At 38.5% G+C, this 25,057-nt stretch overlaps 1 protein-coding gene across 1 annotated transcript in view; it reads right to left on the reverse strand.

Annotated features, from left to right (window-relative positions):
- MED13L (mediator complex subunit 13L) overlaps window positions 1–25,051 on the reverse strand; it is a 321,531-nt gene extending 296,480 nt beyond the window's left edge. The window contains exon 1 of the mRNA XM_023204113.2: window positions 24,992–25,051. The gene's annotated coding sequence lies outside the window, so the exon portion shown is untranslated. The remainder of the gene's footprint in view (window positions 1–24,991) is intronic.
- Window positions 25,052–25,057: the final 6 nt, after the last annotated feature.

Here is a 25,057-nt window from a genome sequence, read left to right on the forward strand (position 1 = left end):
AAAAAAAAAAAAAAAAAGAAACCCATCAGTATAATTCACCATATTAAAAGAACAAAACCTATGATCATCTCAATAGATGCAGAAAAAAAATCATTTAACAAAAATCAACACCCACCTTCATGGCTTTTTTTTTTTTTTTTTTTTTTTGAGACAGTCTCACTCTGTCACTCAGGCTGGAGTGCAGTGGTGCGATACTCACTAGCTGCAACCTTCACCTCCTGGGTTCAAGAGATTCTCGTGCCGCAGCCTCCTGAGTAGCTGAGATTACAGGCATGTGCCACCATGCCAGGCTAATTTTTTGTATTTTTAGTAGAGATGGAGTTTCGCCACGTTGGCCAGGCTGGTCTCGAACCCCTGACCTCAAGTGATCCACCCACCTCGGCCTCCCAAATTGCTAGGATTACAGGTGTGACCCCAGTGACTTTCACAGTATTTTAAAAACTAAGAATTAAAGAGAACTTTCTCAACCTTATGGGGATATCAGAACATTCAAAGCTAATGTCAACAATGAGAAGAGTGAATATTTTCTGCCTAAGAACAGGAACAAGACAAGGATGTACACTCTGACTACTTCTATTCAATACTGCCCTGCAGGTCCTAATCAATACAATGAAGCAAGTAAAAGCAGTAAAATACAAATTACAAAGAAAGATATAAACCCACTTGTATTTGCAGAAAACATCATCAGGTACATTTTTAAAACTCCAAGGATTTACAAAAAAAGCTACTACAACTAACAAAGCTTAGGAAAGTTGCAGTATACCGAATCAATATCCAAAAATTAGTGGCATTTCTATATACTAACAGTAAACATGTCAAAAAATACTTTCAAATGGCCGGGTGCAGTGGTTCACACCTGTAAACTTAGCACTTTGGGAAGCCAAGGCAGGCAGATCACTTGAGGTCAGGAGTTCAAGACCAACCTGGCCAACAGGGTGAAACTGTCTCTACTAAAAATACAAAGAAATTAGCCAGGCATGGCGGCACACACCTGTAATCCCAGCTACTGGGGTTCTCCTGGCTGAGGCAGGAGAATTGCTTGAACTGGAGAGGCAGAGGTTGCAGTCAGCTGAGATCGCACCACTGCACTCCAGCCTGGGTGACAGAGTGAGACTCTATGTCCAAAGTTGGTGGGGGGTAATACTCTAAAATAACAGCCATTAAAAAAACAGCATTGAAAAACACAACCTACTTAGGAATATATATGATAAAAATATGTTCCAGATCTATATACCAAGAACTACAGAACAATGTTGAAAGAAATTAAGTATCTAGAGGAATGAAGAGCCAGACCATGTTCATGAACTGAAAGATTTAAAATCATTAAAATGTCCATTTTCCCAATGTGATCTACAGATTCAATACAATCACAAATAAATCCCCATAGAAAAAAAAAAATTTAATTGACAGGCTGATCCTAAAACTTATATTGAAATGCAAAACACCCAGAAGAATCAAAACAATTTTTAAAAAGAACAAAGTCAGAGAATTTATCCTAATTTCAAGACATATAATAAAATTTCAGTAATCATCATAGTGTTGTACTGGCATAACAGACATGTAGATCAAAGGAGCCCAGAAAAAAACAAGGCGCACACACATTCCGTAAATTTCTTTTTTTTTTGTTTTGAGACGGAGTCTTGCTCTGTCGCCCAGGCTGGAGTGCAGTGGCCAGATCTCAGTTCACTGCAAGCTCCGCCTCCCGGGTTTACGCCATTCTCCTGCCTCAGCCTCCTGAGTAGCTGGGACCACAAATGCCCGCCACCTCGCCCGGCTAGTTTTTTGTATTTTTTAGTAGAGACGGGGTTTCATCGTGTTAGCCAGGATGGTCTCGATCTCCCGACCTCGTGATCCGCCCGTCTCGGCCTCCCAAAGTGCTGGGATTACAGGCTTGAGCCACCGCGCCCGGCCACATTCCATAAATTTTTAACAAAGATTCTAAGGTCATTCAACAGGAAAAATCTTCAACAAATGATGTTTAAATAATTTGTTATACATATGCAAAACAAAACCAGAACGTCAATCCTTACCTCACACCATACAAATTAACTCAAAATTAGTTACTGGATTGCAAGCCTAAACCTAATTAACTAATGCTGTAAAACTGAAGAAATCATAAGAAAAAAATGTTCCTACTTTGGGATGGCAAAGATGTTTTAGGACATGAAAAGTATAGACTATTTTTAAAAAGTAATATTGGACTTAATCAAAATGTAAAACTTTTGTTCTTCAAAGAACACAGTGAGAAAATGAAAAGGCACACCACAAATTAGGAGAATACATTTGTAATAAATCTATCTGCCAATGAACTTGTATCCAGGATATTCCAAGAATTCTTCCAAATCAAGTAAGAAAACAACCTAATTTTTAAATTGGGCAAAAGATGTGAAGAGATATTTCCCAAAAGACATATAAATGACTTAATATGCACATGCAATGATGTTAAACTTCATTTGTTATCAAAGAATTACAAACTGAAATAAGTTACTACATACTGCATATCCCTGACTCAAAAATCCAAAATGCTCCAAAATCAAAACTTTTCGCATGTCAACATGACACTCAAAGGAAATTCCAAATTTTAGATTTTCAGAGTAGGGATGCTCAACCAGTATAATGTAAATATGCCCAAATCTGAAAAAATCCAAAATCCAAAACACCTCTGGTTCCAAGCGTTTTAGATAAAAGATTCACAACATGTACCACACACCACAAGGAGGGCTGAAATTTTTAAAAATTCATTGTACAGGCCGGGCGCGGTGGCTCAAGCCTGTAATTCCAGCACTTTGGGAGGCCGAGACGGGCGGATCACGAGGTCAGGAGATCGAGATCATCCTGGCTAACCCGGTGAAATCCCGTCTCTACTAAAAAATACAAAAAAATACGGGCGAGGTGGCGGCCACCTATAGTCCCAGCTACTCGGGAGGCTGAGGCAGGAGAATGGCGTGAACCCAAAAGGCGGAGCTTGCAGTGAGTTGAGATCCGACCACTGCACTCCAGTTTGGGCGACAGAGCGAGACTCCGTCTCAAAAAAAAAAAAAAAAAAATTCATTGTACTACATGTCGCAAGAATGCAGAGCAATCAGAACTCCTATATTAACTGGTGGGATATTAAATGATACAAACATTTTTTGCAAGTTTGGCAGTTCTTTATAAAGTGAAATTCCTATTTACACAAATAAAAACATATGTTCCACACAAAAAGCAGTACATTAATTTTCACAGCCAACAGCAAATTGTGGCATATCCAAAAAAGAGACTATTATTTAGGGGGGAAAAAAAAAGCTACCTAAGTGATAACATGAAACCAGAATTAAGGATTACATACTATATGATTCCATTTATTAAAAATTCTACAAAGGGCAAAATGATTCTATAGTAACAGCAGATTAGCAGCTGCCTGGAGGGGAGGAAGGCTGAGGGGCACAGGGCAGACCCTGACTGCAAAAGGACATGTATGAACTTTTCTGCATCATAAAAATGTTCTCTACTTTGATTTCAGTGGTTTCACAGATGTATACATTTGTCAAAATTCTGAAACCATATACTTAACGTGAGTATATTTTATTGTATGTAAAGTATGTCTCGATAAATAAAATTTAAAAATGTACGTATTAATGGAAGAATCCATGTAAACAATCTCTCAAAGGAAACAAACTACTCTTTTTTTTTTGAGATGGAATCTTGCTCTGTCGCCAGGCTGTAGTGCAATGGATTGATCTCAGCTCACTGCAACCTCCATCTCCCGGGTTCAAGCGATTCTCCTGCCTCAGCCTCCCAGAGTAGCTGGGACTACAGACATGCGCCACCTCCCCCAGCTGATTTTTGTATTTTTAGTAGAGATGGGGTTTCACCATGTTGGCCAAGATGGTCTCAATCTCTTGACCACCCACCTCGGCCTCCCAAAGTGCTGGGATTACAGGCGTGAGCCACTGCGCCCAGTCCAAAACAAACTACTTTTAATAAAACCAAAGTATCATCTTGTGCATCTCCTAGGTAAGGAAGTGTAAATCTTGTAGAAAGTATACACAGTATTTTCAAATACATTATTTTCATGTCTGACTACTCCAAGACACTGGTTAAATGATTTGTATATGTTAGCCTTAACTAAAAGAGAATTCTTGTGAAATTTCTGGGAACTGAACTATTTAATAAAGTTCATTAGTGACATTAAGATGGTTCGCTTCGCAGCTGCAGTAACAGACTATAAACAGAAACGTATATTATTTATGAGGCAGGCACTGTTCTACACAAACATGAATGGCTCCTTCACCCATAGTAACATACACTTTACACTGCTGTGGATAACAACATGCCCACTTAAAGAACTACATCTCCCAGTCTCCCTCAAGTTAAGTAAGGCCTTGAAGTATCTATCGCCAGAAGTGCTGTAGGGAACTTGCTGGAGGTTTCCTTAAAGGACGATGTGTCCTTCCCACATTTCCACCTCCTTCTAACCTAGAATGCAACCTTGATGACTGGAGTCTGAACAGCCATCTTGAACTATATGCTACTAATGACATAAACTAAGAACAGTGTAGTAACAAGACAGAAAGAGCCCAGATCCCCTGATAACCAAATCAGTTGCAAAATGCATGCCTCCAAGCTGCGTGCAAAGAAAAAGAGATTTCTTTTTAAGCTATTTTTAAATAAGCATATGATGTGATACTAAATCATTTTGATATTATTTTAATAACTGGCTTATTTTTAAAAAAACTAAAAGGCTTTTATCAAGGTGATCATTTTTATTTTTTAGATCACATGGTTATGTGGGTTTTTTAACCTTGCCCCACTCATCAATCAAAACAATGAACTATCTTTCTAATTTTTCATTTTCCAAATGATTCCTCAATTTGGAACAGTGTAAGAGAAAAAAAAAATCTATTTCCCTATCTCTGGGAAGAAATTTTAGGCTGTATATTACTCCATTAATCTCTGATGGAACTTTAAAAAAACGTAAACTGTATTATCACTCCATTAATCTCAGGCAAATCTATATGCTCCAGTGATTTCTACCTTAGCACTTGTACTAAATTATATGGTCTACACTGTTAATTTTTAAAAGGCTCAGAAAAGAAAGAGACCAATAATGTTTGGAATAGCTAGGAGGAGCTTCACTGAAGTCCTAAAAGAATTTACATAGAAGAAAAACATAAAACACAAATGTACTACTGGTTAAAAGTTCAGGCTCTGAATCAAGAGACGCAGCTCCTGTGTGACCTTGGACAAACTACTTAAATTTCTTGCTTCAGTTTTCTTATCTGAAAAATGAGAATAGTAGAACCTACCTCAAAAGGACCTTGTGAGCATGAGAAAATGCATGCAGCTGGTAGTTAAGCAGTGCCAAGTCTGCAGCAAGCACTCTTCACAAACAGCAAAAGCTCTGAGGTGAGAACATGTAAAGGCCTGACTTGAAATACAGATTCCTTTTAGTGAGTGGTTGGAAATTTTATTATAAAAAGAAAAAGAACGGCCGGACGCAGTAGCTCACACCTGTAATCCCAGCACTTTGGGAGGCCAAGGTGGGCGGATCACCTCAGGTCAGGAGTTCGAGACCAGCCTGGCCAACATTGTGAAACCCCGTCTCTACTAAAAATACAAAAAATAGCCTGGTGTGGTGGCACGTGCATGTAGTCCCAGCTACTCGGGAGGCTGAGGCAGGAGAATCACTTGAACCCAGGAGGCGAAGGTTGCACTGAGCGAGATCACGCCACTGCACTCCATCCTGGGTGACAGAGCGAGACTCTATCTCAGGAAAAAAAAAAACAGGAAGAAAAAGAAAACAAAAGGCTTTTAGAGATTAAACACTTCAAAAATAAACTGACAGAAGAAATTTGGATACTCATATAGATGAAAAGATGCTCATAATCTCACTAGAAATCCAAAAACTGAAAATTTAAATATTGAGGGTTTTTTTGTTTGTTTGTTTCGTTTTGTTGTTTGTAGAGGCAGAAGTTAAAATGAATAAGTTCCATTACAGGCAGGGACAGAAAAAAATGGGCATTATATATTGTCCACAGAAATGTAAACTGACGCATCTTTTTAAACTGTTTATGGCTATAGCTTTCCAATTTTAATGCATAACTGTACTGCACAGCAAAAACTTGAAAGAATCTTAACGTTTCTCATAGTTGATAGTTAAACAAACAACAGTACATCCATCTTACGAAACAGGATACAACTGTTCAAAAACGTAATAAAAACGAGTAAACTGTATCTAAATTTACTGACATAAAAATACTTTAAGACAATGTTAAGGGGGGGGAAGCACGTTGCAGGAAAAGGTGGAGAATTATTTCTTATCTGTAATTTTTTTAAGTACAAATCTGTCCATCACCAACAGAATACATAAACTGCGATATGAGAACTACAACTGCAAAATTGTGGGAATATAACATTAAAGGCAGTTTGCGAAAGAATATGATTCAATATTAAAAATCCAATTGTAAAACTATACATATAAATACATATGTAATTAAAGCTTTAAAAATTAAAGAATGATACACATGAAATTGAAGTAAGAGTTACTTTTGAAGGGAGAGAAAAGAGAATGGGAGAGGAAGAGCACAGACAGGTCTCCATAAATGGTGAAAAGTTCTTTCTCTTAAACTGGGTATTAGGTACATGGGTGTTCACTGTACCATGAATCTTTCTACCTTATGTATGACTTGTACATGCTCTTTTTATCTATTCAATATCTAATAAAACAATTTTGACACATGCGAAAGCAAGAAAAAAACTTGGAATAATACAAATTACCTCTGGAAATTACCTTCCTGAAGGTGAGGGGAGGGATCCTTCATGTTTTATGTTAGATACTTCCATATTGTTTGAATCTGACACTAATTCCGTAAAATTGTATTAAATTTTTAAAAGAAATTACTTTTCCACTAAAATTGTATTTATGAAAATTATAAGCACATGGGAAATACGTTAGTGAGTACAGCTGAATAAAGAATTCTATTTACACTGTGATCGTATCTATGCACAAAAATGTGCACGTTAACAAAAACAGAAGAATTGGGGTAAATCTGATCTAATGGAGCGGCTGGAATACGGGCAAATGTTCTACAGTTTTCATTTCTTGGAAGTTGTATTTCTTGGAAATATTTTGTATTTCATTAGTACTACCTCACTTGGAGAGAAAGTAAAGAAAAATGACAACTGCAGGAAAGCCAACTCTTTACCTTCAGGGTAGCCAAGTGAAAAATCTCCCCATATAGGAAGGCTGAATTAATTTACACTGATCTACAATGGACAGTACACGCCATGCCAGTAAGTGCCCTCAGAACAACTGGAAAGGGCCCCCACCACACCAAGGAGATTACATCAAAAGGTTCTGAAGTGCGTATGTCCATTTTAGCGCTTAAGTGAGCACTGGTGATGCACATAAAAGCCCAACAGTTGGGGTTGTACTCCTGAACATAAGGAGCCCAGGAATGTGCTGAAAAAAGGAAAAGGGGGTACGGAGAGAGAGGCATGGAATGAAGAAGGAAAAATTTCTCCAACATGTGAGGCAAAAATACAACATGGCATAATAATTACACACTCAATAACAACAACCAAAAAAAATGTACACTCAGAAAGCTAAGTGCCAAGGAAACAAAGAATAGAATGATAGGAACAAAAATTTGAAAGAAACCAAAATCAAAATAAGGAATAGGTACCAATGATAAACATTGGTTTGTGGTCTCTACAAATGCCCCTGCTATTCTATCCACTGGTTCCCTAAATCTGGCCATTTCCACAAAGGCATGAAGGAAAACAGGGGGAATGTCTATTTCACCCTCTTAGCAAAAATATCACTGATTTGAAATTAATATAAACAAAACCTTCATGGAAAAAATTAAACAAGAATATCCCAAAGCAGATCTGCAGGAGGAAAATGCATCTGTTTTCTGAGCTTACCACTACTAAAAGCAGACACTCTAGGTAACAAACTGCTGTGAGGTTACCCTTCCCCTGCCCACCTTTTCTTTCTTCCTATTAGGACTTTTCCATGCCCATTTCTTATAACCAAACTTTCATGAATCTTCCCCTAACAAAATTCACACCTCCAATCACCACCGTCTCCACCCACGACCTGCCAAAGGCCCCACTCTACTCATCTCACGAGACTTGCCTTCTCCTTTCTTCCCCCCTTTTTTTCTCTGCCCCTCCCTTCCCTTATAAAACCTACTCTTATTGCCTCAAATATTTTCTGGAGGCCGGGCATGATGGCTCATGCCTGTAATCCCAGCACTTTGGGAGGTCGAGGCAAGTGGATCACTTGAGGTCAAGAGTTCAAGACCAGCCTGAGCAACACAGTGAAATCCTGTGTCTCTACAAAAATACAAACATTAGCCGGGCATGGTCGTGGGTGCCTGTAGTCCCAGCTACTCAGAAGGCTGAGGCAGAAGAATCACTTGAACCTGAGAGGCAAGAGGTTGCAGTGAGCCGAGACTGTGCCACTGTACTCCAGTCTGGGCAACACAGAGAGACTCTATCTCAAAAAAAAAAAAAAAAAAAAAAAAAACTCTGGAAACAGGCAGATTATAAATACTAATGTTTGACATTTGTTTTCACTTTCTTTTCACTACTCCCTGCTTTAAAACTTTGATTTCTGTAGGGTTTAACAGCAAGAACCCAGGCTCAGTGAATACTTTCCTATAGACACATTTGTGATCAAAGCTTAAGTCTACTGCTTAACAATTTCAGCAGATAGATGTTGCCAACTGTTCCTCCATTTTGCATACACAAGAATGCAAATGCCATAAAACCAAGAACATCTGTTTATCATTTGATTTCTGTTCTATGGTATATTTATAATTGATCACTAAAGCCTGTCAACTCTACCTCCAAAATATTACTCGATCCATTTCCTTCTCTCCATTCCTACACCAGCCCTGCATTATTTCTCCCACATAGACTGTTCTAAGAGCTTCTTTCTGCCTTTGGTTTTTCCCCTATGACAATCCATACTCCACAGGGCCCACATGGGTTTTCTCTCTAAAACATAAACCTGATCATGCCATTATCCTCTTTAAAACACTTCAGGCATTCCTCTGTGCATACAGAATTAACTCCCAACTCCTTCATGTCCTTCAATCTGGCCATCAATCATCACATTATCTTCTGCCTATTAAAAAATAGGTATTAAAGAAAAGGTAAATTTAATAAAAGAGAATATTTGCAATGATGTCTAAAAATGTTGTATGATCTATTATTGTATTATTTACATATTTTTTTAACTAAAAAATTCATTCGCCTCCATCATACAGTATTATCACCAAATTCAAACTTTTACAAAATGGCTACAGAGTTATGTTCATGTAACATATTAAAACTAGACTGGGCTGTTTATTCCTATTTTCAATTCCAAAATTAAAATATAAGGTAGATTACAAGGAATCTAGATCAATAGATATTTTCTAAAATGGGTGTTAACATATATAACTAAATTTCTCACAGCTTTCTGGAAATTGTTAAAGTCAGCTCTGTGGGTTCTTAACAGCATATCACACCTACCATATGAGAAAGTTTGGCAACAAAATCAAAGTTACTTTAGAAGATAAACGCCTACCTTAGTGATTCCCACTTGTTTTTCCATCTGGAATTTTCCTTGAGTTTACCATGTAAACCACTAACACAAACTATTCATCTCAACATTCATTAGAAAAGTTTCCTAGAATAGGTAATTCTTCTACTTCAAATCAAATTTACACAATTTACTAAAGCCAGCTTATTAGCTTATATATAACAAACTATGGATTCTCATGAGAATCATTTCACTGTTTAATTAAATGTTATAGGATCTTGCAGATTCAAGAATAGCACCATCTGTCTCGGTTGCAAAGCTCAGTTTCACAACCTTATCACCAAATAGCAACAAAATATCATTTTCATACATCTCTCTCTCTCAAGTAATTTATAGACAACTAATGAATGTAGTCTATTTGGGATCGTGAAACCTGATTCAATCTGTGCAGATGATTATACTTTGTAGGTTAAAGAGACATACTTTGAAAACTGTGTTTTTAGTAACTGAAATGTTAGTTAAGAACTGGTATCTCAGGAGGCAAATATTTGTACTCTTTAGTTTCTAAGATGAAGATTCATGCTCTGATATAAATTCTAAATGCTAAATGGCTCAGGTGTCATAAATCTGAAAATTTGTAAAGCACCTTTTATTTGTTTAGAGTAACTATTATGTAGCTAAATTTTCCTAAAATATCTATAGCTCTAGGATTACACAACAACACTTTCTGACAGGATTTCCATTCTCTTTTATTATGTAAAAAAACTAAAAAAACTATCTATGTAATCTGAAGACCAAAAAAAGTAAAACTGACTGAGGAAAGGTCTAAAAATCTCATTATATTTCTGAAGTGAAAAAACAGAAATAATACTTGCCACTGCAACCTGTAATCTAAACTAGTAGAGACATCCCTACTACAGGGTAAAGGGTCCTCTGCACCTTCTCCCACACCAACTATTCAGGCAAACTACTACAAAGTATAATTCTAAATTCTACTGTGCTCATCTCCAACTGTGGAAGAAACTACTGAGACAACATGTATGGGCTAGCTACTAGCTAGCTTACTAGGCAGTCTCCAATGAATAAAGCAACACCAAGTGGTCAAAGGTAAGAAGCTGGATATCATACAAACCAAACTTCAGTTTAAACCTTAAGAGATTATCTCAACAGGATACATTTATTTATTTATCCCAAGACACTAAAATGAGCCTCAATTTGATGTCTGACTCTTGCTAGTCAGACAGAAGACACAACATAGAATTCTACTCTAGCCTTAGGATAATTTGCCTTGATCCTCAAAAAGCAAAAATACCTCTACCACTTAATTGGTCCCAATATCCTGTCTTGCCAATCAATAGATTGCTAAACCCACTTCCACTGAAGCTGTATGAAAACAAAGTACACTGAACCACCAGACTCAAAATCTGAGAAGGCAGAGGTTCAAGCAAGGCTGGAATTCCTGGCATACATTCACAACGTATGTACGCCAATATACCCAATGGAGCTTTTCCTGGGCTTTCACTCATCAGCAGCAAGGCCCCCATCAGAAGGGTACTAAACTGTTAACTCTTACTTAGGCAGCAGTTTAGAGCAAAAAGCAGAACTAAAACAATAAACTGCAAAGAGAAAAGACACTGACTAAAGAGGCAAACTTTAAAATAAGATTTTCTGGGGTAGTCAGCTCAACTGTCTCTAAAAGCAATTCCAAAGGAAAAGGACCAAAAAACTATTATAAACAATGGCAACATTATTTGATCCATTTCAAGGGGGCCTACTTTGAACAATCCTTCTCATTTCAGCAGATACGTGTTAGTTCTGATACGTCTAGTTCAAAATCAGTTTTATACTTGTGAAGTTGTAAAACTCTCTAAAACCTTTAAAGGAAGCTAACAAAAATAAAATGATTGCGGCAATCAACTTGCAATATTTTGCAAAACAAAATGGAAAATTTCTAGCTAAAATTTTAAAACCTGATTTTGTTTATTTGGGCTCAAGCTCACTACTTTCAATCCTTGAACTCAAAAAATACTCAGGTTATAAGACTGAGATTGTTTCCCACTTCCTTCACACTTACTCCTTTCTTAGATCATCACATCTTGTATTTCTAAGAAGTGTCTTAATCTTTTCTAGTACTAACACTATCGACTGGGTTTTTGATAACCATCCTCCAGCCAGGCTTGTTTTATCAACTTTTCTTGTATCTTACATCTTTCCTTCTGTCTTTCCACTATTGTTGCTCCAAAGTCAACAAACACAAATCTACCTTTCAGGCTCTTACCCTCCCCTACTCCCCCATTCCTGCTTGCTTCACAATCACCTTCTAAATCAAACTTAAAAGTAAGCTGCACACAATGGTGCACGCCTGAAATTCCAGCTACTCCAGAGGCTGAGGCAAGAGGATTACTTGAGTTCCGGAGTTCAAGTCCAGCCTGCGTAACACAGCAAGACCCCACTGCCCATCCAACCCCCATCTCTAGACAGATTAGATAGACAGACAGAACTGCAGTGTCTGTACTGGCTTATCTTGCTATTCATTCATTCCTCAACCCACTTATCCGAGATTCTACCCTCAACAGTCAAATATAATTATTTGAACTACCCAGCTGCCCAAATAGCTAACCTCCCATCTCTCACTCCTTACACCTCTCCCCTTCAAGGTTCACCACGACTGTCTTTGAAAATCACCGTTATTTCATTTATTTACTTTTATGTCAGAGAAAGCAAATCAGATTGTCTATTTAAAGCACATATAACCTATACCTTCACAACTTAAAAGCCTAGGCTTCATGAGAAGTAACCCTGAACCAAAATCGAATTTGTTTTCAATGCACAGAATTTAAACTATGAAGGGTTACACAGTTCAACAATTCTAATTTGTCTGTTTAAGAGAGCAGTCCTAGAAAGGCTTTTAAACACATTATTAAATGTAATACCATTTAACACACTTGTTTTTCCTCAATTCACTTCTCATAATAGTTTCTATATCGTCTTGGATTATCTCCCGTTTTAGTTTCATATCCCATCTGCTCATTTAAGATTCACGTCTGTCCAGTTTCTGAAATATTTGTCACTTTAGTCGTTAGCATTTTGCGTAATATAGCACTTTTTCAAAGTTCAGAACTGAATTATTTTAGAAAACTGAAAATTATTTTAACATCACTTCTTAATCTAAATTGGCCTGCCCACACTTCAAATTTTCCACCTAATAAAAATTCAATTTCAATAAGTCTTTGTACTGATTTTTAAAAGAAAGCCAAGAACTAGGACCATAAATTAGAAGTGTTCTCCTACATACCACCTCAATAAAGATCCTCAAGAATAAAAACTAGGAATTGTCAAGCTTCCAAAGAATGCCCTACCCCTTCTTCTCTAGCACGCCACATCCGTCCACTCCTTCAACATCCAGTTTTAAAACTCCCCTTTTGGGTTTCTCTGGCTACAAGGTATTATCAGATATTATGCAGTCCATGTCACTCTCCCTCTGCAGAAACTAAATAGTGCATGCAGATCTTTTTTCTGCATATCAGTCTAGCCCTTTTGTTAACCCAGGCTAGATTTTAATAATTTCTGATGTACATTATTCCAAAATACATGTCTCAAATTTATCTAACATAGTATATAATACATTAACATTTCTAAGTATTTGTTTACTGGCTACCCCATCCAATCTCAGCCCTAATTTCCTTTTCATCTCATTGGATCTCAGAAGTCCTCATTTAGCAAACATAATAGCCGGCAGAAAGCTTGTTTCCAGGGCTGAGTGAAGAAGGAGAGGAAAGAGAAAGGAAGTGCTAAAAGGCAAAGAAATACACAGTCTTTTCCTGATGACATCACAGAACCTGCCACTAGTATCAGCAAAGAGAAAGCAGCAGTGGGTGCCTGCAAGCAGGGAAAGGAAAACCTGCCTTCAAAACTGCTGCTCTTCCCACAGGACGCCATCCTCACCTCTCCACACTCTCTTCAAGCCTTTTTCACACAGCAATCCTCTCCCTGGCCTAGAAGAGGGGCTATAGCTCCCACTGCCTGCAGCAGAGAAGTGTCTGCTCTGACTGCCAGGACTATAAGTCAGAGAAAAGGTGCTCCTGACACTCTACATGAGAACACTAAGTGTAAGTTCATTCCCATAAAAAACGCTGCCATAAATCGCATTTGAGTTTTATAACACACCTAATTAAGTACAATATACAAGGTAAATAGACTAACCATCATTTGTAGCAACAGAAGGGAGTTTTGTGAAAACAAACTTACAAATTAACTTTTTCTAATATTTTAGAACACAAGAGACAACCTACATGTAAAATTCTAAACCTCTAGATACAACTTAAGACACTATTCATACTCAACATGACTAATACAAACGCTACAGATTTGTGGGAGGGCTTTCCTTCCTTCAACAAGGCTAAACAATATTTTTAGATACTGCCACATTATTAAAAAGAAAATAGAAATTAGCCAGTAGCTGCGTTCTCTCTATTCAAAACACAGTAAGGGTTGTGACATGCGTGTCAAACTAAAACATGATTTAGTCTTTAAGAAGAAAAATATATTTATTAAGTACTATTCCTGACATTCCCTGAGACAAATCTCAAAATGTTAATAGAACTGCTATTTAAAGTTCAAAGAGCACCAGAGCTGCCAAGGAATTAATAGCTTAAACTACCAAATAAGAGCCACAGTTCAATTCCCAATCTCGGCCAGCTACAGCTGAGAGTTGGTACAGCAATATCATCCAGCGCATTAAAGGCACACCATGCAACTGTGAATCATATATGGTTGTAACGAAAAACTGTTAAAAACTAAAGATAAATTTCAAGTTTTTCTTCTCAATCTTGGCTTATTTATGAGGAAAGACACAAGAACAATTTAATCCTCTGCTCCCTAGAAAAAAATACTAAGTCACACATAAATGCTATACTTAAGTCATTTTACCATTCCAACTTCCTGGTTAACTGCCTCCGGCTACTCTGTAACTTTAGTTGTAATTTACGAAAGGTCTCTTCCTATTAAAGAACATTATCTAGTCATCCAAAGTGCTTTCCTTAAAAGGTACTCAAAATGATTTTTCACACCTCCTGCCCTCCAAATTAACACCAAGTTTACAGGAGAAACTGAGGCACAGAACTATTATGTGATCAAGCTGGCAAGTCACTAGTAAAAATGTTTAATACAACTCAAGTTTCCCTGTTACCAGTTCATTTCCCATTTTACTGGGCTCACAGAAAATAATCTTTTGAACGGTGAACAAAAGGCCTGCTTAAAGAATGAAAGTAAGGAAATTCTGGATCAAGTCCCCAAACAAAATCCCCAGAAGGCTCAAAAATCTATAGGTTGCCTACTATACTACAGAAAATATAAATACTAAATGAATTCCTATTCCTTTGAGGAGAAAGAACATGTCTCATGATCAGTGGGAATTGTCTTTAATAAGGAATTTCTAGACTTCATCTAAAATATTACCAAGCCACAGTACAGACAGTCTAGCTAAAATATACTCAGAACACAGAGTTAATCATCAAAATAAGCTGAAATAAAAACAGCACACTTGTGATCAAGACCCAAATCATCAATAAGAGCTCCCTTGAGGAATGGAGAATAGCCGTCCAGGAATTCATTCACTTAACAGATAGTTAACGAGCACCTAGCAAAGATGATTTCCACAGCATCACTCTTCTGCAGAAGCTCATCTGATTATCAGAGGTACACAGACAGAGGTACACAGAAGGAGGTACACATCAGGTGCCAGGGTAACTAGTTCTGCCTGTGGTAGTCAGAGGAGGTAACATTTGACCTTCTTCATAAGTAGGATTGTGCCACGCTTATATGCAGGCACAAATACTAGGAGCTAGTTTCAGAGTTAAATATATGTATGTTTTTCCTTATTTCTCTTTAGGACATGAAAATTCAATAGTTAGAATTGTCAACATAAAATGTTTTGTTTAAACCAATTATACTATTTTGAATACCTTATTAGCTCTCATATTAAGTTCAGATAGGTTTAATCATCCTTCTTAATAAAATAATATTGAACTATGAAGAAGCCTCCTGTATTATATTCAAAAATACTTCCTCATACTCACTACTGTAATCCCAGTACTTTGGGAGGCCAAAGGGAAGGATCATTTGAGGCCAGGAGTTTGAAACCAGCCTAAGCAACATAGTGAGACCCTATCTCCCCTCACCCCCACCCCCCCCCCCCAAAAAAAAAAAAAAAAAAAAAAAAAAACTTCCTCATCAATTTGTCAATGTTAAGGGAGAAAAAAAGATCACAATAATTATTATTCACTTTAATATCCTTTTAGATTACCAATTTTTCAAATTTCTACTTAATATCATAAAACTTGTTTACAATTATATATTTTATTTGAAATAAGTCTGTTACTCAAATTCAATTTTAATATCAAATGTCTTAAATACATTCAACTCAGTGACAATACAAATTAAGACTTATTAAGTAAAAAGATCTAATGAAAACTTAAAATGAATTATTTTCCTGCTTTATCTTCTCCTATGAATTTTTTTTCCCTATCAACTTTTATTTTAAGTTCTGGGGTACATTTGTAGGTTTTGTTACATAGGTAAATGTGTGCCATGGTGATTTGCTGCACAGATTTCCCATCACCTAGGTTTTTTGTTGCTCTTATTTTGTTTTGTTTTGTTTTGAAAGTCTCGTTCTGTCGCTAGGCTGCAGTGCAGTGGTGCGATCTCGGCTCACCGCAACCTCCAACTCCCTGGTTCAAGCGATTCTCCTATCTCAGCCTCCCAAGTGGCTGGGATTACAGGCACATGCCACCACACCCAGCTACTTTTTGTATTTTCAGTAGAGACGGGGTTTCACCATGTTGGCCACAATGGTCTCCATCTCCTGACCTCGTGATCCGCCGGCCTTGGCCTCCCAAAGTGCTGGAATTACAGGCCTGAGCACCGCACCTGGCCTATCACCTAGATATTAAGCCCAGCATCCATTAACTATTGTTCCTGATGCTCTCCCTCCTCCCCACCCCCCCAATCCACTTTTAAAGTTAAAGCTACAAATTTAAACTATGCAAAAAAAAAAAAAAAGACACAAATGAAATTTTGATGCATCAACTCAAGAGGATCCTTTAACAGTAATGGAGGCAGAGAACAGTGGCTCACATCTATAATCCCAACATTTTGGGAGGCTGAGGTGGGAGCACTGCTTGAGGCCACTGCACTCCAGCTGGAGTGACACAGGGAGACTGTCTCAAAAACAAAACAAAAACAAAAAAGAAAAACACTAATGGAATTTTACTATACTGAAAAATAGTACAAAATGTAGAAAGCTGTCAGCCAAGGCTCTGTGCTATTTCAAAGTAGTAGAATTACAGTTTTGATAAGATTCTACACCACAATTCATCTAGAATGAGAAATAAACACTCAGAAACATACATAGTAAACCAGAGTATGGAAATGCCAATGAAATAACATTTTCCCTTAGACACAACTGACTCTCCTGTCATCTATAAAGAGGTCAACGAAAAAATAAAAGGCATTTTTCTTTTTTTTTCCAAACTAAAATCAAAATATATTCTAAAAAACACTTTATTAACTTAAAAAAAGGAGAACAACTCTACTCCAACAAAGATAACTACAACATGCTAATATAAAAGCAAGAAAAACAGGAATTCCTAAAGGAGGATTATTACAGCCAACTGGTGAGGATAAAATCTATTCTATACTACAGATAATCTTTTTTTTTTTTTTTTTGAGACAGTCTCGCTCTGTCACCAGGCTGGAGTGCAGAAGCGCCATCTCGACTCACTGAAACCTCTGCCTCCTGGTTCAAGCGATTCCCCTGTCTCAGCCTCCCAAGTAGCTGGGACTACAGGTACACACCACCACACCCAGCTAATTTTTTTCTATTTTTAGTAGAGACGGGGGTTTCACCATGTTGGCCAGGATGGTCTGGATCTCCTGACCTCGTGATCCGCCCGCCTTGGCCTCCCAAAGTGCTGGGATTACAGGCTTGAGCCACCATGCCCAGCCAGATAATCTTAAAGTTCAGTAATACAACAATGGAGTAAAGGAACAAGAAATTTAGAACTATTTTTCTATCAACTAAAGCAAAGACAGAAAACGCTGATGTACATAAGTGACTTCATACTTAAAAATTGGACAAGCACACATATTTCATTCATGCAAATAAGTCTGAATTCAGAATTCCTCGTTTATGTTAATATTTACTAACATTAATGAAATATCATCTCCCCTATGTAATGAAGTGAATTCCCCCAACAGAGCAAAGCTAACACCTTTAAATCTTTCAAATAAACAATGAAAACATATACTATAAAAGAAAATTATCAGCCAGGCGAGGTGGCTCGCACCCGTAATCCCAGCACTTCGGGAGGCCGAAGCGCACGGATCACAGGTCAGGAGATACAGATCATGCGGGCCAACATGGTGAAACCCCGTGTCTTCTAAAAAATTCAAAAATTAGCTGGGCATATAAGTGGCGCAAGTCTGTAGTCCCAGCTACTTGGGAAGCTGAGGCAGGAAAACCGCTTGAACCCAGGAGGCAGAGGTTGCAGTGAGGCAACTTCACACCACTGAACTCCAGCCTAGCAACACAGCGAGACTCCGTTTTGAAAAAAAAAGAAAAGAGAGGAGGAGGAGGGGAGGGAGGGAAGGAAGGAAGGAGGGAGGGGGGGAAGGGAGGGAGGGGGGAAGGGGGGGAAAGGCAGGCAGGGGGGGAGGGAAGGGGGGAAGGCAGGCAGGCAGGCAGGGAGGGATAGCTGAACAAGCTCAGAAAGAAGTTAAATGACTGAGAAGAGGGGAAAATGTCCTAAATTCCAAGAACACGTACAAATACTGATTCGCTAATTCTGAAACGCTAAGCGAGTCCTATGAAACAATTATGTGTTGTGTGTGCGCGCGCGCACGCTACCATACTATACAGACACCTTTTTAGGCTACCTAACTACCTCACTTTGAAATACATTAAATGTAATTTCTCAAAATAGAAATGTTATGACAGGCCAGGTGCGGTGGCTCACGCCTGTAATCTCAGCACTTTGGGAGGCCGAGGTGGGCAGATCACGAGGTCAGGAAATGGAGACCATCCTGGCTAACACGGTGAAACCCCATCTCTACTAAAAATAGAAAAAAATTAGCCGGCCATGGTGGCGGCGCCTGTAGTCCCAGCTACTGGGGATGCTGAGGCAGGAGAATGGCGTGAACCCAGGAGGCGGAGCTTGCAGTGAGCCGACATCGCGCCACTGCACTCCAGCCTGGGCGACAGAGCGAGACTTCGTCTCAAAAAAAAAAGAAAGAGGCCGGGCGCGGTGGCTCAAGCCGGTAATCCCAGCACTTTGCAGGGCCGAGACGGGCAGATCACGAGGTCAGGAGATCGAGACCATCCTGGCTAACACAGTGAAACCCCATCTCTACTAAAAAATACAAAAAACTAGCCGGGCGAGGTGGCGGGCGCCTGTAGTCCCAGCTACTCGGAGGCTGAGGCAGAAGAATGGCATAAACCCAGGAGGCGGAGCTTGCAGTGAGCTGAGAACCGGCCACTACACTCCAGCCTGGGCGACAGAGCGAGACTCCGTCTCAAAAAAAAAAGAAAGAAAGAAAGAAAAATAAAAAAGAAAGGTTATGACAAAACAAATTCTGGTGGCCAACATCACACAACAGTTTGTAAAGCAGATTTGCACACAATACATCTAAAATAAATGACACTAATAACGCTGCATATATATTTTTCTTCATTTCTACGGTTGCAATGCACAGTTCAACAATAATAGTAATACCTAATACTCAACCATACAACTAATTCTCATAAAGTTTGTCTGATCTCGCTCACTGGTTAGTTCCTGTGAAATAAAATAAACTTTGAGTACTCCTACTACTAGCTTAAAGGAGGGGAACACTATTATTGTTATTTTCTTCCATCAAAAATAACTCAAATGTTTCAAAGAAAAATCTTTGGTTCAAAGTTTTGAGAAACAGCTGAAATAACTGTACATAAAAAATAAACCATTTTTCTGTTGTCTTTAACAGTTTCTCTTTACTATTTACATATTTACATTGAGATAAGAGTTTCATCTCAATTTTAAATTATTAGGCAAAAATTTTAAATTATTAGGCAAAAATATAGAACAAACTTAGCTTAGTCATCACAATTTACAGCACTAGTACAAACTGGTGAGAGAGCATCTTCTTTATTAAACTCGAGTGGAAGAGATATCTGAAAGTGTTTAAAGAATACAATTTAAAACCAGGCTGGCCACATGCAGTGGCTCACGCTTTTGGGAAGCCGAGACAGGCGGATCACGAGGTCAGGAGTTCAAGACCAACCTGGCCAACATGGTGAAACTCCACCTCTACTAAAAATACAAAACTCAGCTGGGCATGGTGGCGCGTGCCTGTAATCCCAGCTACTCAGGAGGCTGAGGCAGGAGAACTGCTTGATCTGGAACCCGGAGGTGGAGGTTGCAGTGAGCCAAGATTGCGCTACTGCACTCCAGCCTGGGCTACACAGCGAGACTCCATCTCAAAAAAAAAAAAAAAAAAAACCGGCTAAAGTAGTCAGTGAACAAAAAAGATCAATTTCTCCATAATAAATTAACATAATATACGACTAAAACTTAAATGTTATTGAAAGGAATGCCTTAAGAGGTAGGTTTTTTTCCCAAATAAATACCTAATATATTCATTAATAACCAGAACATTCCAAAGAAAATGATAAGCTAGGCTGGGCTTGATGGCTCACGCCTGTAATCCCAGCACTTCGGGAGGCCGAGGAGGGTGGATCGCCTGAGGTCTGAAGTTCCAGACCAGCCCAACCAACATGGTGAAACCCCATTTCTACTAAAAACACAAATAAATTAGATGGGCATGGTGGCAGGCGCCTGTAATCCCAGCTGCTGGGGAGGCCGAGGCAAGAGAATCGCTTGAGCTGGGGAGTCGAAGTTTGCAGTGAGCCAAGACTGCGCCACTGCACTCTAGCCTGGGTGAGAGTGGGACTCCGGTCTCAAAAAATAAAAACAAAAACAAAAAAAAAGCAAATGATAAGCTATATAAGCACCTGGCATAAACTCAATAAATACATACTATCCTAAACGCACCCCATTGCCCATTCTTCTCACAAAGAATAGGACCTACCTTCTTCCCAATAAGCACTTCAAGCAACATCCACAGCAAAATATTTGTAGCATACAGGCCTAAGGTACATTATTGTCTCTTTAAAATTATGAACTCATCACACGTACAAATGGCTCTTTAAAACGGTCCAGTAAACTGCTACACTATGCCTTAAATTGCTGTCTATTATGTACTTAAAAATATTTACTAGCAATTGGAGGTTAATATGGCAACTATTACCGGGTGGCAATTATTGCTATTAAAAATATATAAATACTGTAACACCATGTGCTACTAACAACAAAATGCTAAACCAAAAACATACATTAACAAACTGTAAATATTTTCATTACAGAAAATGATGGCTGGGTGCAGTGGCTCATGCCTGTAAACCCAGCACTTTGGGAAGCTAAAGCGGGTGGATCACCTGAGGTCAGGAGTTCAAGACCAGCCTGACCCAACATGGAGAAACCCCGTCTCTACTAAAAATACAAAATTAGCCAGGCATGGTGGCGCATGCCTATAATCCCAGGTATTCGGGAGGCTGAGGTAGGAGAATCGCTTGAACCTGGGAGGCAGAGGTTGCGCTAAACTGAGATCGTACCTTTGCACTCCAGCCTGAGCAACAAGGTGAAAGTCCATCTCGAAAAAATAAAAGGAAAGAAAATGAACCATCATAGAAAAAAAATGCTTTAAACATAAATTATAAAATCACAATGAACTGGTACAAAAAAATACCTTGTGTATTTTAGCACTTTGAAAATTAGAGAAACCATTCCCTTTTCCTAGTTTGCATTTTATAGTCCACCCTATTCTAGCTCAAAAAAAAAAAAAAAAAACAGATTTCGAAGTTTCTACATTTGCAACTGTCTTCCCTTTCTGGAAAAAAAACAAAAACAAAAAAACCCTTAAGACAAAAAGAAATTAGGTCAACAACAGATTACCTTAAAAGCTTCAAATATAGAATTAATGGTCTTCAATAGGAATTATGGACTAATGGGTGTACGAGTGTCTCAATTCAGCAAGAATTTGCGATTATCACCCAATTATCCATAGTCAGAAAGATTCTAAGCAAATAAGACATGAAAGTGGAGCATACATATCTAAGAATTAGAGATCACTCCCTCATATCAAAGAGCACATACTTAAGTCTAGTTAAAGGGCACAAAATCACTTTCTCCGTATTAACTCAATAGAGAAAAATAGGTACTTAACATCCAGAAACCACGTCTTCTCGCAAGAATGAGTTCACATACCACAGGATGCCCTGTTACACTTTTCAAAAAGGCAGATTTAACACACTTTTAACTGAACGATTAACTGAGTGAATATATGAAAAGTCACCCAGAAATGTGATGGACAGCATAAGAGAATAGTTTTGAGTCAGAAACGCAGAGCCAGGCATGCACTTAATGCAGCAGCTACAAATCTCACGGTTAGAATAAGAAACACATACAATCCACCCATATTGTATATACACAAGGGCATTTTTCACACGTTAGGAAAAGGGAATGGATGTTAAAAAATTAATTTAGGAAATTTGATTCCATGCAGTAAAAAATCAGAAAAATAAGTAAAAGACTAGCAGAAATCTTAAGGTGTCTGATTGCACAATCAACTTTTAATAAGCCATAATGAACACCTCAAGGTAATGGAAACTGGGTGGTTATTACCATGGTACAGAACTTTAATTTCTTATTTCAATCTAAGTAATGAGAGTATCTAGGTAAATTCTTTATAAATACTTTTCTCTGCTTAAAAAAAAAAAAAAAAAAAAAAAAAAAACCTGTAGGCCAAAATAAAAAAATGCAAGCTATGATTAAACCATAAAGCGTTCTTATAAAAAATACGCTTTATTTTGAACAAGGGATTAGATCTCCTTTAGAAATAACTATTATATACAATGTACTTTAGGCAACATACTTTTAATATTCCAGGTTGCTGCTTCTGTATAGCATTTTCAAAAAAAAATATCAATTTGGAATCAGAAAAATGTACAAGTCAGCAGTTTACTTCAGATTTCTTTAATAGCACCTTATCCACACTCCATGTACAAGACAATGAAGACATTCTACATTCCCTTCAAAAAAAAAATCAACTAAGCATTACTACAGTTCTCTATTTCAAAGTTGCTACTTAAAAAATAATTATTTTTAAAAGAGCATATTCAAAAATCAATCCATTGGTTTAAAGAGGTTTAGGGAAGAAATATCTGAAACACAAACCTTTAGTCAGTCAAAATCAAAGTACAGAATCCTCTCCTACAAAACTGCTTCTCCAAAAGAATCTCAAGCATGTTATCTCTGTAACGTTATCATCCTTACTTAAGCTTTAAAAAAAAAAAAAAAAGATAAAAGAAATGATATACCCTAAAAGACTGGCTATACATACACTTTCATACGTCTACACAATCTGTATATACACAGTCATTACCAGTCAGCATAATATATGATAATTTGGGAGATCTCTCTACTTGGTTATTTTAATTACCTGTGTCAATGCGATCACCAGTAACCACACAAAAACCATTTTAAATACCCCTTGATCAATATGTTTGCTAATCTATGAAAGTCCCTGAACCTGACTGATACCAAATGATAAGACTGAGGAGGGAAAAACAAGGGGCAAAAGGGGGTTTTACTCCCACAGACCAAAAAATCAAGGGAAAATTACCACAATACTAAGAGAAAGAATTCCAACTTATAACTGAATTTTAAGATGAAATACCTGGATTAAAATATTTCATTTAAAAAATGTACCTGATCTTACTAGAGTGGGATCAATGATATGTCACTCGGTCTTTGTAGGTAAAAATCGCATGTGCTGATTTTTTGGTCTGCATTGTAACACATTTAATAACATAATACTTTCATTTGAAAAGTTGGCGAGAATTTGCATTTCTCCATTAGTCTCATAGCAAAAAAGCATCTAGGCCACCCATAATTAAATGTAACTAATTACAATTTGAACACTAAATTATTTATCCAGTGTAAACAAGGATTAAGAGGGAAATGATGCTTCTATCTACAGCGGGGGTTACAGAAAATAATTTCCAAAATGCATGCTCTCCAAAAGGGACTCACCTCCCCCTAAAAAAACCAGGGTACACAACTGAAAATAAGTTGGGTGTTTTTAAGGATAAATTAAATAAACCGTTCAGCCAATTTTCCAATTATATTCTACGCTTGAAACGTAATTGCCTTACATCTGTTTACAAATCTTTGCTCAATATTTAAACAAATTCGTACTCTCCTGGGCACATAGCTATACATACAGTAACTCATGCACAAAGCACATATTTAAAGACCACGCACTGCAATTATTAGCCTAAACGCCAGGTTTAACAACGTGGATGTTTTCAGAGGTAGGTAATACGACCCAATAAAAAGCAAAGATGGCATTTACCACCAAATGTCACTGCCACCGCCAGGAAAGAGTTGCTGGAGCCCTATACATTTTTAATTTCGATGAATCTAGACGCCGTCGGCGGGTGCCAGGCTTCCACGAGAACAATTGACACCCTAACTGCTTCAAGATTAAGGCAGGCGATTCAAATCCGAAGGAAAAGTTGTCAATTATCAGAGAGAGAGCGCGAGAGAGGCGAAGGCAGATAAAAGCGATGTTATCAAACCGCCCAGCTTGTTGCTTTTGTGTGTGTGTGTGTGTGTGGATTCGTTGTTAGGACAGAGAAAACAGTTTTTAAAAGACACAGAAGGAGAGAAAGAAAAAAAAGCTTTCTCCACCTTCCGTCGGCTCGGTGCAATGGCTTTACGGCTCTCCAGCGTAGTAAGCCCCGAGAGGCAAGCGGCGGTCGATGTTTACAATCGCGGGAGCTTCGGAAGCAAGAGTCCTTTCCTGACACAATCGCATTCAATCAACTGTTTTCGGGCGAAATTGCAGGTGTCATTACGGAATTTTTAAAAATTCAAAAGGCAGGCGGGCGGGCAGGCAGCCGATCCGACAACGGGGAAGAGGTTGCCGATCCGAGGCGCGGGCAGCACAAGGCAAAGCCTTCCACATTTACGGGGGGAAAAAAGGGGGGAAAGGGGAGGAGAAGGGGAGTGCAATTGCAACAGAGGGTGGGCGTTCGAAGTGCGACCCAGAATCCGCAGCTCCGAGACTTCCACATGCAAATTCCACGCCGAGCGCCGCGCTCACAAATGATTTTTAAAGAGCCAAATAAACACTGGATGGGATCCAAGGCGAGAGAGAGACGATCCAAAAGGGGGAGAATCGGCGAGAGGCGAACGGCGGGGAGACGCGAGGGAGGGGCGAAGTCCCGGCGGCGGGAGGAGAAAGTTGGTCGGCGGCGGAGGTCGGGGAGCCCCCCCCTCCCCGACACAGCCCCCTCCCCGCAGCCCGGCTACTCACCAGCGAAAAGAGGTTGGAGTGACAATCCTCCAGGCTCGCCCCGTTCGCCACCCAGTTCGCTGCCGC

The sequence above is a fragment of the Piliocolobus tephrosceles genome, chromosome 10, assembly GCF_002776525.5.
Source record: "Piliocolobus tephrosceles isolate RC106 chromosome 10, ASM277652v3, whole genome shotgun sequence".
Lineage (NCBI taxonomy): Eukaryota > Metazoa > Chordata > Mammalia > Primates > Cercopithecidae > Piliocolobus > Piliocolobus tephrosceles.